We start from the raw sequence: 12,775 nt of genomic DNA, 5'->3' as shown, positions 1-12,775 counted from the left end.
ATTCCTCCCTTGATGAATAATTGCATTGTTTCAAACTTTTCCTAATTACAAATAATGCTACAGTGAACTGCTTTGAGCATTATCTTTGCACTTTTGTGAGGATATTTCAACCAGGTAAATTCCTAGAAACAGAACTACGGAGTCAAAGTCTAAAGGCCCTTTCCATAAAACTTCAATGAAAAGTGTTATGACAGAAATGACCTCTCCATCAAATGGAGACTTGTCTGAGAATGTACCCTTGTCTAACACTGCCCTGAATTCAGAACCCCTGGGAGAGCTCTTCATCCCTTTCAAATGAATACAGGTCCAGGACCTGGTCGAGTGAATGCAACTACTGGCTCTAGGTGCACAGTCTTTGTCCCACCAAAGGGACTGGTTCTGAAGGCAGACCAAGGCTCTCAGCACAGGCTGGGCAGGGAGACTGGGGGAGAGTCTCAGAGATGGATGTGGATGGGGAGAGGTGTTCCTGGTCTCCTGGTCTACAACGTAGAAATGTTCCCATAAAAGGTTATAATTAGTAATAATGGGAGCCAACACTGAAGGACTAATACAGCATTAGCTCCTGACTTCAAGACTTTGAAGAATAAATGGGCTTTGCTGAGTTGCTGGCTGGAGAACCGAATCACTGTGAACAAAGGTTCTAATGGGACAACGGTTTCTGAGTCTAGACAACTTTCTTAAAAATGGGTCTTATAACCATTTAGGAATTGGAGGCTGTGCGTGGAAGATACCTTCCAGGCTTCATCACCTCCCCCATGCATTTCCCAGCCTCCTGTCCTCTTTGATGATCCAAAGTTTCCCAGGGTCTTTTGTTGGTGCCACACCAGGTCTGTGATCCCTACAACTTCCCGTGTGGTTTAGTTACATCCTTTAAGTTGTCTTTAGTCAATGCTCTCTTTCCTTCCAAATTCTCATCACTTTTCTTAATCCTTTCACACAGCCCCACCTCTGTCATCTCCTAGATGAACCAAGTCACATCACCTCATTGCTCATATGACCCCCAAATTAGGCCATTGGACAAAAACTGCTCTAATTTCCTGCCTTCTACTTTACCCCTAATGTACTCATCTGTTCAATCTGAAAGGCTGAATACCCAAATTAAGGCCAACCTATGCTCCAGATCCCTGACCTATCTTCCTGTTCCTCAAATGATCACGTCTTATGTACCACTGGGCCACCGCAGTGCACAACTATAGAAATCTCCTTCTCTACACCTCTCTCTCCCAGTTTACGTGTTAACAACAGCAAACCACTTTCCTTCCACGTCCTTCTTTAACTACCACCTACACTCTCTCCTCTCAGTCAGTCTTAAAAGAGTTATTTACACTTATCTCCACTTCCTTACCTTCCTTCCCCTCTGCATTGTACTCAAATTAATTTATTCTTTTCATATATATTTATTAAATACCTACTAAAGGAAAAACACTATGCTGGGTGCTCAGACTATTATATATATATCCCTCTCACTCTCAAAGAGCTTGCAAACTATTGAGAAACACAAACAGATTACAATAAATGACATTTTAAAAATGCATAGTTTTGGAGATAGGTTTTATCTCCACATTAGTGGAAGCAACATATGAGTCTCACATATTAGCAAGAAAGCTGATCTGCTATCCCCATTTGTTTTGCAAAAAGCCCACTCTGGAACCAAGACTATATATCCTGGGGCTGACTAAGGGTGGGAATGTCTTATTATGGACAGGTCAATGGAAGAGACTTTTGAAAGTAAACAAATGTTTTGGCATCCCTCAGATCTATTCATAGACCAGTCTATTGGGGTGTATGATTAGGCCAGAAATGGGGAGAGGGGACATTCCAAACCCTCCAGCCCCCTGATTCTAGTACAAAAATGAGTGGCTTGATTTCAGCCCTTCCAATGAGAACATGCTGGTTTGGGGGAGGATCCACCTCTTGAGCCCAACTCCAGAAAGCAGGCCAACTGACATTAAGATCCAGACATAGGCACAGTGAAATGAAGGGGGTGCCATGAGGACGGATGAGTGATAAGGCTGCTGGCTTCCTAGAGGCTTCACTATTTATCATGAAAACCCCTGACAAGTGTTTCCATGACTCCAAGAGGGATCCTGGCTTCCATGGGGCCAACATTCAGGAAAGTTCTGCCCAGAATGATGAGAACAGCTGCCCAGAATGATGAGAATAGCTGAGGGATCCTATGGGTCCCTCAGGATCAGTCATGATCCCAGGATCAGTCATGGCTGGCGAGCCCTTGAATATTTGTTCAAGCTTATTCCAGGGTATAGAGCTGGAGTTGAACTAGGGGTGGGGCAGAGGTGAGAGCCTGTCCACCTTGGCTTTGCAGACAGACAGACATGGCTTTGTAGCCTGGTGCTGCCACTTCCTGGCTGTGTCAGGATTCTTTGAGTTCCATGTAACAGGATTCTCAGCTAACCTGGCTGAATTCATAAAGATATTTATGGTTTACTTGAAAAGAAGTCCAGAGGGAGGCAGTCAGCACCAGGCTCAATGAGACCATCCATTCCTCCTCTATCCCCAGGCACATCCTGTCCCTCAACCTCATGACTTCCATAAGATTGACGAAGCTGCCACCTTCACCTCCTCTCCTGATAGTATTCAAAGCATGAGGCAACAGGGACCATACATAAAGGGCTTTCTCTTCTGCTGCTTTTTTTCTTATCAAGGAGAAGACATTTTCCCAGAAGCCCCCACCAGGCTTCCCCTTTTATTTCTCATGCCCACATCTGTACCAATCATGGGTAAAGCAGAGTACAGTCACCAAAACTGGTTTTAACTAACTTCAACTCACTCATGAGGAACTGAACTCATTGCCCACCCCTGCCCCCAACTCATCTCTAAACACCAGGTTCTATTAACAAGGAGACAAAAGAGAGTGGAGCTCTGGGGTGGCAGCTAGCAGCTTCTGAGTCTCAGTTGCCTCATTTCTCCAAAGGGGGAATAATAGTACTTGCCTCACTGGGTTGGTGTGAAGGTGAAACAAAATAACAAAACTAGATCATCTGGTACATAGTAAGTGCTCAGCAAATACCTATTCCCTTCTGTGAGTTAGACAATCTAGACTCAGGACTAGTGGAGACTTCAGAGGTTAGCTAAGCGAACCCCCTCTTTCTATGGGTCATGGAGCAAATGGGTGTTAGTGCCAGATCCAGGAAAGAGAGGACAGTGGCTTAGAAAAGAGCGGTAAGAAAAGGTCAGATTAGGGATATGTTATGAAGGTCTTGCCAGCTGGATTTGCTGATAGTTTAGGCATGTAGGTGTGAAGGAGCTAAGTTAAGGATGTGTCAAGGTTTTTAGATGGTGCTGTGTGCTGAGATGGGAAACAACACAGATGGGTATGGGAGGAACACTGTCCCACAGAATTCTCCTGTCCACCATGGATGAGAAATAAGTCATCCCAGACACAATCTTGCTGTTCCAGTGGGACAGGTGTGGCAATTCCCTCTAGTGAGGAACACCCTGAGCCCTTCTCCCAAATGGCTTTTATCGGGAATGGTATGTGTAGGTGTATGCAGCATGCAGACATAGTTCATCAGGCAATGTCGAAAAGGCTATAGTCATGCAAAAACAGGGACTATCTATAGACAACAATGGAAGGAACACAGGGATCTGTCATAGGTCAGGGTCTGTTAGTCACGCTGATGCCAGAGGGTCTTCAAGATGTGTTTCATGAGATGAGGAGTTTACTCCTTATGCCTTGAACTTAAACATCTGGTTTGTATCACAAGGGCTATACAAAACACAGCAAAGCAAGCTTGAAAGGATACGGTGTATTTATCAGGCCTGATTCCCACAGGGAACCCTCAGTGTTAGAGTTAGGTCAGGTCTTCCACCTGCATTAGCTGGTTTTCCAGGGAGACTTACTAGCCCTTTTCAGGGCTTGCTCTTGTGGGGCTACAGTCTCAGAAACCACACAGAGTGGTCCCCAATAAATGGGGGGAGTAGAATTACTGTTCCTAGAATGGAAAGAAGATAATTTGAAACTTTCAAATATTCTTATCTTTATACATTCTTTGTTGTACAGATTTTGTTTGGAATGATTTGTACCATATTGAATACTGGGAAATTTCTAGCATAGCAGGAAGGACCGCAGCCATGTTGGGAAATTTCTAAATCCATAGAAAAGTAAGATGTCTAGAGCTTTCTGTACATTTAGTTTCCAACAAATTTCTCATAATTTTTTACCTGATATTGACATCTGATCAATCCAAAAAGTAAAATTAATGTTTTGAAAATAGTCTCTGCTTTGTGAAGCCAACATGCCCTCCCGTTGACTTACTCAATTTGGCAGAAAGAAAAGATGATATGATAAAACAACCTATCACACCTTTCTGTGGTCCCTGGAATGTCTGGTCAGTGCTGTAAGTCACTGAAATTTTGATGCAATTGTCAGGGTGTGGCAAGAGCATTAGTAATTTTTTCATTGTTGTTCAAGTGCAGTGGTCTCCATTTTCCTCCCACCACTTCCTTCACCCCAGCCATTCCCACTCCCCATCTTTGATCCTACCCCCTTTGGTTTTGTCCATGTGTCCTTTATACTTGTTCCTGAAAACCCTTTACCCTCCCCCCCCATTATCACTTCCCATCTTTCCTCTGGTTACTGTGAGTTTGTTCTTAATTTCAATGTCTCTATTTGTATATTTTTTTGTTTGTTGGTCTTGTTACTTAGGTTCCACTTATAGGTGAGATCATATGGTATTTGTCTTTCACCACCTGGCTCATTTCACTTAACATGGTGCTGTCCAGTTCCATTCTAGTTCCATTCCATCCAGTTCCATTCCATCCATGCCGTTGCAAAGGGTAGGAGCTCCTTCTTTCTTTCTGCTGTGTAGTATTCCATCATGTAAATGTACCATAGATTTTTGATCCACTCATTGTTGCTGATGGGCACTTAGGTTGATTCCAACACTTAGATATTGTAAGTTGTGCTCCTATGACCACTGGGGTGCATAGGTTGTTTTGAATTAGTGTTTCAGGATTCTTAGGGTGTAACCCCAAGAGAGGAATTGCTGGGTCAAAAGGCAGTTCTATTTTTAGTTTTCTGAGGAAATTGCATACTGTTTTCCACAGTGGCTGCTCCAGTCTGCATTCTCACCAACAGTGTACTAGGGTTCCCTTTTTTCCATATCCTCTTCAACACTAGTTTTTTGTTGATTTGTTTATGATGGCCATTGTCACTGGTGTGAAGTGGTATCTCACTGTGGCTTTAAGTTGCATCTCTTTGATGGCTGGTGATGCTGAGCATCTTTTCATATGTCTCTGGACCCTTTGTATGTCCTCCTTGGAGAATTGTCTATTCAAATCCTTTGCCCATTTTCCAATTGGGTTTTTTGTCTTCCTGGTGTGGAGTCATGTGAGTTCTTTATATATTTTGGAGATCAAACCCTTGTTTGAAGTATCATTGGCAAATATGTTTTCCCATACAGTTGGTTCTTTTTTCATTTTAATACTGTTTTGTTTAGCTGTGCAGAAACTTTTTATTTTGATGAGATCCCATTTGTTTATTCTTTCCTTTGTGTCTCTTGCTCTAGGGAACATATTTATGAAAATATTGCTGCATGGAATAGCTGAGATTTTCCTGCCTATATTCTCCTCTAGGACTTTTATGGTGTCACAACTTATATTTAAGTCTTTTATCCACCTTGAATTTATTTTTGTGTATGGTGTAAGTTGGTGGTCGAGTTTCTTTCTTTTTCTTTTTTTTTTTTTTTTGCATGTAGCTGTCCAGATCTCCCAACAGCATTTGTTGAAGAAGCTATTTTTACTTGGCATTAGTAATTTTAAAACCCTCCTCCAACTTTTGGTCAAGATGGAGGCATTGTTTATATTCTTTGCCTTCCTGTGTAACAACAAAAAGAATTACAACTGTATCTCAAAACAAATAACACCCAGAACTGTCAGCAAACTAAACTGTATGAAAGTCCAACAAGGAAGGATTTAAAGGAACCACGTTCATCCATGGGTAGGAGGGGTAGAGATGCAGAGACAGGGTGGAGAGGAGAGGAAACACAGTGTGGTGCAGAACTGTGGCAGCAGTGAAAACAAAAAGGCATGGGAGGTTCCACATTCATGTGTGGTGGTTAAAAATTAGGAAGACCCCTTGGGAGCAAGCAAACCCAGCCCCAGGCCAGACTGCATAGCCCAGGCTTCCAGTGTGGGAAGATAAGTCCCCATAGGGAGGTGGGGGTACATAGGGAGGGGGGAAGTGGTAGCAGGGAAATGGAGACAACTGTACTTGAACAACAATGGGAAAAAAAGAACAATCAATTAATGGAGACATATACTTATTTGAGTGAAAAAACAAATCCCCATAACTTCTGGCTGTCAAAAGCAATGGGGGTTGGGATAGCAGAAGAAACTACCAAATTTTCAGGAAACTCCACTTAGCCCACAAAGTCTTAAAATGTATAAAAACTCACACACTCTGGGATTCAGCACCAGGGCAACATCTGGAAGGGCATCAGTTGCATATGGGAAGTGGCACAGTGACTGGAAACTAGGCAAGTGCTGAGCAAACTCCCAGAAGCCAAGCAGTAGCACAGTCCTCTCTCTGTGACCTGCCCCCAACACAGAGCCACAAAGCATCGAAGTGGGTTGCTGCACTCTGGCAATTACCTAAGATTCCACCCCACACAATTTACAGATGCCTTTTACAGGGAGTCAAAGAAGTTCTACCTAATGCATAGAAACAAATACAGGGAGGCTAACAAATTGAGGAGACAAAGAAATATGGCCCAAATGAAAGAAGAGAACAAAACCCAAGAAAAAGAACTAAATGAAACAGACATAGCCCACCTATCAGATGCAGAGTTCAAAACACTGGTGTTAAGGAAGCTCAAAGAACTCACTGTATATGGCAACAAAATAAAGGAAGAAATGAAGGCTACACTAAGTGAAATTAAGAAAAATTCACAGGGAACCAACAGTGAAGGGATGGAAGTGGGGGTTCAAATCAATGATTTGGAACATAAGGAAGAAATAAACAGTCAACTAGTACAGAATGAGGAAACAAAAATTCAAAAACTGAGGAGAGAATAAGAAGACTCTGGGACATCTCCTAAAGCGCCAACATCCAAATCATAGGGATGCCAGAAGGGGAAGAGGAAGAGCAAGAAATTGAAAACTTATTTGAAAAAATAATGAAAAAACTTTCTTAAGCTGGTGGAGGAAATAGATGTACAAGTTCAGGAAGCACAGAGAGTCCCAAACAAGATGGACCCAAAGAGGCCCACACCAACACACATTATAATTAAAATGCCAAAGGTTAAAGATAAAGAAAGAATCTTAAAAACAGCAAGGGGAAAGCAAAGAGTTACCTACAAAGGAGTGCCCATAAGACTGTCAGCTGATTGCTCAAAGGAAACTCTGTAGGCAGGAAGGGACTGGCAAGAAGTATTCAAAGTGATGAAAAGCAAGGACCTAAAGCCTAGATTACTCTATCCAGCAAATCTATCATTTAGAATGGAAGGGAAGATAAAATGCTTCCCAGACAAGGTCAAACTGAAGGAGTTTATCATCACCAAGCCATTATTACGTGAAATGCTAAAGGGACTTATTTAAGAAAAGGAGAAGATCAAAACTATGAACATTAAAAAGGCAACAAGTTCACAACTATCAAAAACTGAATCTAAAAACAAATAAACAAATAAACAAAGCAAATTACCAGAACAGGAACAGAATTATAGGTATAGAGATCATTTAGAAGGTTATCAGCTGGGCGGGGGAAGGATGAGAATGGGGGAAAAGTACAGGTAATAAGAAGCATAAGTGGTAGGTACAAAATAGACAGGAGGAGGTGAAGAACCATATAGGAAATGGAGAAACCAAAGAACTTACACACATGACCCATGGACATGAACTAAGGGGGGGATTGCTGGAGGGAAGGAGTACCAGGTGGAGGAGGGCAAAGGCAGAAAAATTGGGACAACTTTAAAAGCATAATAAATAAAATATAAAATTAAAAATAAAAATAAAACCCTCCTCCAGTGATTCCAACATGCAGCCTGGATTAAAAACCACCGGCTGCTCTGTTTTCCCTTTACAGATAAGCTCACTGAGTCTCAGAAGTAGAATAAGGCCACTGGCTCAGGTAGGTAGTGTGTGAGGATTCAAACTCATGTTTCATAAATCTGTCAACAGTCTTAGGAAGAGGGGAGCATAGTCAGGGAGAAAAAAGGGGAGGACCAATTTAGAATGTTTGTGGGAATGCTTGTAAAGCTACTGTAATTCTAGATAGCTTTTGTGGTTCATGTAAAAGTTGTGGTTACATCATTTCGAAATGTTCCCTGGTTAGTAGAGGGCATGGCATGTGGAACCTCAGACTCCAGCCCTGGTCAACTGCTTTCCTCCAAAGCCATGCCATCCCTCAGAAGTGGTACTCACCCTGACACACAGAATCTAAGTGTAAAATAACAGAGCTCATTGAGAATGCTGGGCTTCTGATCTTGGTGTTCTTAGGGCTGAAGAACTGTGGATGGAAACAGGACATCTACACTCAGGACCCTGAAGTGGTACATTAGACACATTTATAGAAACCAATGAACAAAAGCCAAGCATTATAGCACTTCTTAAAATTATGCTGGCAACAGATTAGTTTACCAACCTTTCAGTGCTTCTAAATCACCTGAGGGAATTTATAAACGTGAGGAACACAGGGACCAATCTTTAGCAATTCTATTTTGGAAGAATCAGACCACAGGAATCTGTACTTTTAAAAAGTCCCATGACTCTCACCTCCCGACTCCCACACTCACTCATCTGCTCATACACAGGTCAGAGCCCTTAGCAATGGCTGCTAGGGATCCATCAGAATTTAACTGCAAAAAAGACAACCACACTATCACCACCATCACAATGCCCCTGTATCCTTTTCTTCCCTCACTGCATGTTTAAACCATCGGCAGTCTTGTCAATTCCACTAGCACAATGTAGCCAGAATCCCCCAGTTCTTACCACCTCCACTGGTGCTACATGTTGGTTTAAGGTGCCATCACCTTAATCTGGGACCAATGCAACAGCCTGCTAACGGATCCCACCCCTCACTCTTATCCCTGCAATCTGTTCTCCATGTAGATACCCCAATTTTTCCAAACAGATTTATTGAAGTATATGTTATGTCAATAAATTCCATCAAATTTGAATTGTAACTGTACAATTCAATTGTTAATAAACAATTCAATTGTTTTTAGCAAATTTGTAGAGCTGTACAGCTTTCACCCCAGCCTAGTTTTAGAGCATTTCCATCTCCTTCCCAAACAGAACTGACCCCTGTTTTGTAGTCAGTCTCACCTCTCACCCTGAGCCAGAGGCAACTGCAGATCTGTTTCCTGTCTCTATGGATTTGTCTTTTCTGGAAATTTCACACAAATGGAATCAAACTATATGCGGCTGCTTATGTCTCACTTCTTTCACTTGGTACAATGTCTTTGAGATTCTGTAATCTTGTAGCGTGGATCCATAGTTTGTTCCTTGTTATTGCTTAATCATATTTCATTGTATGGATACAAAATTTCAATTGTCCTTTCACTAGTTGGTGAACATACTGATTATTTCCAGTTTTGGATTATTATAAAAAATAGCACTAAGAAAATTTGCATATAAGTCTTTGGATGGACACATTTTTATTTCTCGTCAGTAAATATCTAGGAATAAAATTGCTGGGTAATATGGTTAAGTACATGATTAACTTTTTTGTGAAACTGCCAACATATTTTCCAGAGTGGCTGTACTACACTGTCTTGCCACCAGCAGTGTGTGAGGGTTCCAGTTTCTCCACATCTTTCCCAATACTTGGTATTGTCAGTCTTTTTGTAAATTCTAGTGAGTGTGTAATAGTACGTCATTTTGGTTTTAATTTACATTTCTCAAATGATATAATATTAAGCATCTTACCATGTGCTTACTAGTTATTTAAATAGTACCTTTTTCAGTGAAATGTGTATTCAAATCCTTTGCCCATTTAAAAATTGGATAGTTTGCCTTATTGGTTTATTAGTTCTAATAGTTTGGGTTTGTTTGTTTGTTTTTGGAAGATTCCTTAGGATTTTCTGCATATAGAATCAAGTCACCTGTAAATAAAGACCACTTTTCTTCATTTTTTCCCAATCTAGGTGTGTTTTATTTCTTTTTGTTCTAGTCATTGCAGTGACTAGAACCTCTAGTACAGTGTTAAGTAGGAGTGGGGAGAGGGGACACTTTGCCTTGTTCCCATTCCTGACCTCAGGACTAAATCCATGTTTCATATTAACTATGTAGTTGACTGTAGGTTTTTCACAGATACCCTTGCACAGGTTGAGGAAGCTCCCTTCTTTTCCTATTCTGTCGAGAGCTTTTTATCTTGGATGAGGGTTGCATTTTGTCCAATTTATTTTTTAAACGAAGTCTTAGAGATTTAATAGGCTTCCTACTGGACTTAGGCCACGCCTTGTCCAGCACAGAGCTGGAAGCAGCAGGTCTGCAAAGCTGCCGCTGGGAAATCAGAGGAGAAGTCACTAAGGACGTGTTGCTGGATTTAGACCGCCAAAATTTCATTAAGGATTTTTGCATCTGTGTCCATATGGATGTGCGTCTTTAGTTTTCTCTCCTTCTGACGTCTCTCTGGCTTTGTTATTAGGATAATATGAGCCTCAGAATGAATTGGAAAGTGTTCTTTCAACCTCAGTTTTCTGAAAGATAATGTAGGGTGGTGTTAATTTTTAAAAAATATTCAGTGGAATTATCCACGTGAATTTTGAAAAGCCTATTTCAGATTTTGTCCCTCTTGAGTGTAAAATCCTTCTGTTCCTCTTTATCTCAAGTAGATTAAGATAAAAATCTCTCACCTGGCTTACAAAACCCTAACTGGTCTCCCCTGTCTTGGGTGTCAAACTCATCTCTCGCCTACCCCACCTTCTTCCACTCTTGTGTGTCCCTCAAACATAGTGAGCTTGCTCTCACTGTGCTCAGTTCATTATCACTTTTGGGCATTTCATTAACTGCTGTCTGCCTGAAATACACTTTTCCTGGCATCATTCCATCATTTGTTTGGGGATCTCAGCCTGACCCTCACCTCCTTAGAGAGGTCTTTCTAAAGAAGAGGCCAGACCAGAGGATCTATTTTATCCCTCTATTAAACATCCTATTTTAATTCCCTGCATAGCACTTAACCACACCTGGAGTTTGTCTTACTTATTTATTAACTATCTCTTCTCAGTTGAATATAAGCTCTTTAAGAGCCGATTCCTCCTGTTGTTTCGTTTGTTTTTGCCAGTGTCTTCCCACTACCAATAACAGTGCTCACACATAGTAGGAGATCAGTCAATATTGGTTGAACAGATGAACATCAGTGACAACAATCATAACTGCCATTGGGGAGCAGGCACTGATTTAAGTATTTACAAATATAATTTAATTTATTTCTCTATATTAACCCTAAATGCAGATATTTTCTCCCGTTTTTCTGACAAGGAAATGAAACTTAGAGAGGCTACACGTCATGTTCATGGCCACACAGCTGTTAGAGCTAGGGTGCATCCAGGTTTGTCTGATGTCAGAGCCCGAGCTAATCTCTACCTGGATATGCATCCTCTTTGTTTACAGGCTGGAAAAGCTGATCCACTAGATTAGAGGTAGTGACCTCAGGCTGATAGGTCTTTGAGAACACCCAGGTGAGGCCACTCATTCAGAACAGTGATCTGGGTGGACCTGAGGCGCTTCTGCTGCAAAGGTCCCCACACCCCTCACCGCCTCAGTGAATAACGGACATCCTTGGCTCAGGCTGAGCTTTCATATCCTCTTTTCGAAAATGGATTTAGTCCCTTAAACACAGTTGGCTTCATCTTTTACATAATGCAAATTCTTACTCCTGTCTATTGTGAAACCAGTCAGTATCCTCATGATCTCCAGGTGCCTGTGAGCTGAAGTGCTGCCTGTTTCCGCAGCCCAGCCACAAAAGCTAATAATAACGACGAGTCACTTGAGACCTTCCTCTGCTCCAAGCACTGCCACTGATGTCATCCCTGCAACAGCCCAGAAGGGAGCTCTGGTTATTGGCCCATTTTATGGATTAGAATTCTGGGGCTCAATGGGATTAAATTGCACACCCCAAATCGCACCACTAGTCCACGGTAGGGCTGGCACAGGATGTGAACCTAGAACTGTCTAGACTCCTACTGCCTATTGTGTTGGGACCATTCAAGGCCAGGCAGGTCCATGGTATTCGCTCAGCCGAAATACTATTCATGGAGCTGTTGAGATGTCTGGCATGCCTTTATTCATATGTGGGTGAGCTAAACTCTGCAAGCTGTGCATCTCCTGCATGTCTCTGTGTGGCACACGTCATGGCCCTTACTCCCCAGTGTGGCACCCATCAGGGCACCTGTCTCCTTGCATGTGTCTCTACTGAGAAGCCCCTATTTGTTTTAAGTACTAGATGGGAACAAAGCCGGCAAGATGCCAGAAATTATATAACATAACATAATTCTGCACATGTGAGCCCGCTTCATGTTATGGGAACATTTTATCAGACCCAGTCTTAAGGCTATGAGAACACTACTGAGCAGGCCCCTCCAAGGCTATGGGAACACTGCTTCCCTTAGTTACCCAGACACCCATGTGAGGAAGCCAGACTGACTCCAGTTTCCCTACACCTATGCATGCCTATGTTATTGAGTGCAGTGCCTGGCTGAGAATCATGAGTTGTGATGTTTACTATTACTTTATATGACAGGTAGAGAGAAAGGTAACAGTGATCTTAACAGTCCTGGGTCTGTCCCACTACACAAGCTGGGGTAAGCCTTTC

The sequence above is a fragment of the Sturnira hondurensis genome, unplaced genomic scaffold (assembly GCF_014824575.4).
Source record: "Sturnira hondurensis isolate 20B ecotype Veracruz unplaced genomic scaffold, ASM1482457v3 Scaffold0000256, whole genome shotgun sequence".
Lineage (NCBI taxonomy): Eukaryota > Metazoa > Chordata > Mammalia > Chiroptera > Phyllostomidae > Sturnira > Sturnira hondurensis.
The sequence above is the reverse complement of the archived record's forward strand: the minus strand, read 5'-3'. Positions refer to the sequence as shown.